The sequence below is a fragment of the Ursus americanus genome, chromosome 2, assembly GCF_024610735.1.
Source record: "Ursus americanus isolate L20-20 chromosome 2, mUrsAme1.1.p, whole genome shotgun sequence".
Classification (NCBI taxonomy): Eukaryota; Metazoa; Chordata; class Mammalia; order Carnivora; family Ursidae; genus Ursus; species Ursus americanus.
The window spans coordinates 62,889,015-62,894,890 of record NC_142128.1 but is presented as its reverse complement, the minus strand read 5'-3'; the positions used below and the strand labels follow the sequence as shown (position 1 = coordinate 62,894,890).

Below are 5,876 nucleotides of genomic sequence, written 5' to 3'. Positions count from 1 at the left end.
GATAATGCTAAGTGAAATAAGTCAAACAGAGAAAGACAATTGTCATATGGTTTCACTCGTCTATGGAACACAAGAAGTAGGAAGATCGGTAGGGGAAGAAAGGGATAAAGAAAGGGAAGGTAATCAGAAGGGGGAGTGAAGCATGAGAGACTATGGACTCTGGGAAACAAACTGAGGGTTTCAGAGGGGAAGGGGGTAGGGGAATGGGATAGGCTGTTGATGGGTAGTAAGGAGGGCACGTATTGCATGGTGCACTGGGTGTTATACGCAACTAAGGAATCATGGAACATTACATAAAAAAACCAGGGATGTACTGTATGGTGACTAACATAATATAATAAAAAATTATTAAAAATAATAATAATAAAAAAGAAAGGGCCATGTGCCTGATGCTAAGGAGGACTGCAGTATAGAAAGCACCTTGCATCTCATAGATCTTCTCCCATGAAGATGGGAGCTTCTGCAGAAGTGTGCATGAAAAAGCAAAGCTAATGCCCTTTACTTAACTCTACGTAAGAACGCTGTATAGAAACCATCTCTCACCTTGCATCTTTTTTTTTAATTTTAATGTTTTTTATTATATTATGTTAGTCACCATACAGTTCATCCCTGGTTTCTGATGTAAAGTTCGATGATTCATTAGTTGTGTATAACACCCAGTGCACCATGCAATACATGCCCTCCTTACTACCCATCACCAGTCTATCCCATTCCCCCACCCCCTCCCCTCTGAAACCTTCAGTTTGTTTCTCATAGTCCATAGTCTCTCATGCTTCTTTCCCCCTTCTGATTACTCCCCCTTTCTTTATCCCATTCTTCCCCTACTGATCTTCCTAGTTCTTATGTTCCATAGATGAGAGAAGAATTTGTTGTCCATATATACAATGGAATATTACTCAGCTATCAGAAAGAACGAGTTCACCTCACATCTTCTGTCATGAAATGGAAGTCTTTCAAAAAGGCTGTGTGAAAGCCCAAAGTGCCATCTACTTAATTGTTCTGAGAACCAAGGCTGTGTAGAGAGAATGCAACCTCGAACTAACATCCCAATTTGTGAATAGAGAAGCGTTTTCCAATATTTGTGTTGAACCTTCAGGAAACTGCCATCTACTTAACTCTCAGGGAGAGTACCGTAGAGAAAAGGTCTTCCAACTCACATCTTGTGTCCTGAAGGTGGAAGCCTGTGCAAAATGTGCATAAAAGCTTAACGAACATACTGCATACTTCAGTTTCAAGTAAGAATACCCTATGGAAACCACCATCCAACTCATATCTTCTGCCATCCAACATGTGTGTTGAGCCTTAATTAAAGTGCCATATCCTTAGCACTGAGTCAGAACACTAGCTAGACAACGTCTTCCCACTCATATCTTCTCTCATGAAGATTCAAGCCTTTTCAAAAGTGTGTATGAAAGCATACGGAAAGGGCCATACAGTTACTTGGAAGATGGAACACTGTATCGAATCCAAATTTCAGCTCATGTCACCTGTGTTGAATGATAAGGAAAGCGCCATATAAGTAACATGAAGAAAAAATATAAAAGATCGTCTGTAGAGCATATAGAATCTTCCAACACCCATCTTTCATGAAGATAGATGCATTTGCAAAAGTGTGCATGAAAGCATTGAGGAACCAGCCGTATGTTTCACTTGAAGTAAGAACACTTTTGGGAAACCATCTTCCAACTCACATCTGTCCTGAAGATGGCAGCCTTTGCAAAAAGTATGAGTGAAGGTGTTAAGAAGAGATCCAGCCACTTAATTCTGAGCACCAAGTCTTTGTAGAGAGAATGCAACATTGAACTAACATCGTGACTCATAAAGACAGACATGCGTTTTCCAGTATGTGTGTTGAACCTTCAGGAAAGGGCCATAGTAGGTGAGAACACTGGATAGATAGCATAAGATGCTCACAACTCACAACTTCTGTCATGAAGATGGAAACTTTTGCAATGTTGTGTTGAAAGCATAAGGAAAGTGGCAGAGACTTAGCTTCAAGAAAGGACAGTAGCGAATCCATCCTTCAAGCACGTCTTCTTTCATGAAGTTGGAAGCATTCTCAGAAGCGTGTTTCTCAGCATAAGGAAATTATCGTATGCTTAACTTTACAAAAGAACTCCATAGAATACCATCTGAAACTCACATCTTCTCTAATGAAGCTGGAAGCATTGGCTCAAGGGTGAGGGAATGTGTAAAGAAATGACGCTTACTAAACTCTGGCACCAAGCCTCTGTATAGAGAATGCAACTTGAAACATCCTGATGCATGAAGAGAGAAGCTTTTTCAAATATCTGTGTTGGACAGTAAGAGAAGTGCCATATGCAGAACACACTAAGAAAGAACACCATCTAGAAACAACCTTCCAAATCACATCTACCTTCATGAAGATGGATGTATTTTCCAAAAGTGTGTATGAAAACATAAGGAATGTGCTGTATGCTCAAGTAAGAACACCCTTTGGAAAAGATCTTCCAACTCACATCTTCTGTAATGAAGATGAAAGTACTTGTGGAAGTGTGAGTGAAAGCATAAGGAGAGGTTCTATCTAAGTAGTTGTGAGAACCAAGTCTGTGTTGCTAGAAGGCAACATTGAAGTCACATCGTGACGCATGAATATACACGCATTTTCCAATACGTGTGTTGAACCTTAAGGAAAGGACAATATACACAAATCTCAGAACACTGAATAGACACCATCTTCCAAGTCACATCTTCTGTTAGGAAGATGGCATGTTTTTCAAAAATGTCTACGAATGCATAAGGAAAATGTCACCTACTGGATGCTAGGAGAGAACACTCTATATAAAAGCATCTTGCACCTCACATCTGGTGTCATGAAGTGGGAACATTGTGCAAAACGGTGTCTGCAAGCATCAAGATAATGCCCTTTGTTTAACTACGTAAGAACACTACACAGAAAGCATCTGTCAACTCACATCTGTCATAAGGAGGAAAGCCATTTGAAAAGGTTGTGTGAAAACAAAAAGAAAGTGCCATCAGTCAATTCAGTGAACCAAGTTTGTGTAGAGAGACGGCAACATTGGTCAGTGAAGATACAAGGGCTTCCCAATATGTGTGTTGAACCTTAAGGAAACTGCCATAGTCATAACTCTCAGTAAGAAGAGGGTATGTAAAGGGTCTTCCAACTCCCATCGTCTGTCATGATGATGGAAGCATGTTTCAGAGTGTGAATGAAAGCTTAAGGAAAGGGCCATGAACCAATCCTCAGGAAAAACGTTGTATCGACGCCATCTTTCAACTCACGCCTTCGGTCGTGAAGATGAAACCGTTTGCACAGGTGTATAAGAAAACATAAGGAAAGTGCCATATACTGAAGTCTAAGAAAGAACCCCGTAGAGAAAGCATCTTGCATCTCACAGTCTTCTGTCATGAAAACGGAAGCATGTGCAAAAGTGTGTACCAAAACATAAACATGAAGCGCTTTGCTTAACTGTATAGAAGAACACTGTATAGACACCATGTCTCAACTCACAACTTCTGTCGTGAAGATAGAAGCCTTGGCAAGAGTGTGTGCGAGCGTGTAAAGAAAGTGCCGTCTACTTAATTCTGAGAATCAAATCTGTGTAGACTGAACGCAACATCAACCTAATGTCCTAATGCTCAATGATACAAGTGTCTCGTGTGTGTGTGTGTGTGTGTGTGTGTGTGTGTGTGTGTGTTGAACCTTAAGGAAAGCACCAAATGCTTAATGCTCAGTGAGAGCACTAGATACATGGCATCTTTCAACTCACATCTTCCGTCGTAAAGATGGAAGCTTTTTCAAAATGTGTGCCTGAGAGAAAAAGGAAGTGCTGTATTCTTGACTCTCAGGAAATCCTGTACCAAAAACATCTTTCAACTGGCATCTTGGGTCATGAAGATGGAAGCATTGTCAAGAGTGTGAGTGAACGCTTAAAGAAAAGTACCATCTACTTAATTCTGAGAAGAACATCTGCGGATAGGGAATGCAACTTCAAACATCCTGATTAATGAAGATACAAGCTTTTTCAAATTTCCGTGTTGATCAATAATGAAAGTGGCTTCATAGATTAACACTTCCCATTGGAGAACTGCATCTTCTGGTGTATTGCCATCTGCATCACTGAGACATGATGGTGAAGGTAAGAGTAAATGGATTTGACCGTATAAGGTGCCTGGTCACCAGGGCTATTTTCAACTTTGGCAAATTGGATATTGTTGCCATCAATGACCCATTCATTCGCCTCAATTATGTGGTCTACAAATTCCCGTATGATTCCACCCATGGCAAATTTGATGGCACATTCAAGGCTGAAATGGGAAAATTGTCATCAATAGAAAGCCCATCTCCATCTTCTAGGAGTGAGATCCTGGCAACATCAAATGGGGTGATGCTGGTGGTGAGTATGTTGTGGAGTCTTCACCACCTTTGAGGTCTTTACCACCTTGGAGAAGGCTGAAGCCACTTGAATGGTGGGCTAAGAAAGTCACCATCTCTGTCCCTTCTGTTGGTGCCCCCATGTTTGTGATGGATATGAAACATGAGAAGTATGACAACTCCCTCAAGATTGTCAGCAATGCCTCCTGCACCACCAACTGCTTGGGTCCTCTTGCCAAGGTCATCTATGACAACTTTGGCATCATGGGGGCAACTCATGACCATAGTCCATGCCATCACTGCCACCCGGAAGACTGTGGGCAACCCCTCTGGGAAGCCATGGCGTGATGGTCGAGAGGCTGCCCAGAACATCATCTCTGCTTCTATTGGAGCTGCCAACGTTGTAGGTAAGGTCATCCCTGAGCTGAACGGGAAGCTCACTGGCATGGTCTTCCATGTCCCCCCACCAACATGTCAGTCATGGATCTGACCTGCTACCTGGAAAAAGCTGCCAAATACAATGACATCAAGAAGGTGATTAAGCAGGCATCAGAGGGCCCCTCAAGGGCATCCTGGGCTATACTGAAGACCAGGTTGTCTCCTGAGGCTTTAACAGTGGCACTTACTTCCACCTTTGATACCGGGGCTGGCACTGCCCTCAATGACCACTGTGTCAAGCTTATTTCCTTGTATGACAATGAATTTGGCTATAGCAACCAGGTGGTGGACCTTGTGGTCCACAGGGCCTCCAAGGAGTAAGAGCCACCTGGACCACCAGCCCCAAAAAGAGGAAGAGGAAGAGCAAAGCCCTTGGCTGCTGGGGAGTCCTTGCCCACAAATCATCCCCCAACACACTGAGACTTTCCCAACCTCTCCACAGTTTCTATCCCAGACATGCTGAAGAAGGGGAGGGACATGGGAAGACCCATCTTGTCATGTACCATCAATAAAGTATACTGTACCCAGCTCTCGCCATCCCCCAATTCAACTTTATTGCAGAATATTTGATATATAGATGCCCTTTAATTCTTAACTAAATGTAGTGGCCTCTGTCACCAATACTCTTTTGAAACTACTCTTGTAGATGGGTCAGTAAATCCATTTACTGCTAAATCCAATGAACAACTTTTATTCTGAAGAAATTTTGATTCCATGTAGCACTGTATATTATTGATCAAGTTAACATTTCAATAATTTTTCCTTCAAAAATAATAAATAGTGGATATATGTTCATTGTAGAAAAATTTGAAAAGCAAAAATAAAATAATTTCCACAACTGAAATATACCCATTCTTACACATCATCTATACAGTTTATATATGCACAAACATATGTAGCAAAGTAATACTTAAGTATGCATGTGTGTGACTATCTACATATATAGAAATATCTTAATATGCTCCCTCCTTCACAAAATTTTAAATACTCTATCAGTGTGGCTTAGACATCTTTCCATGTCAATGTATATTCTCCAATAGTACATGCTAGTTATTAAAGAAAAAAAAAAAAGCTACATGAT

At 41.2% G+C, this 5,876-nt stretch overlaps 1 pseudogene; it reads left to right on the top strand.

Moving 5' to 3' along the window:
* Positions 1–4,112: 4,112 nt before the first annotated feature.
* LOC123803906 (glyceraldehyde-3-phosphate dehydrogenase pseudogene) lies at positions 4,113–5,116 on the top strand (annotated as a pseudogene).
* Positions 5,117–5,876: the final 760 nt, after the last annotated feature.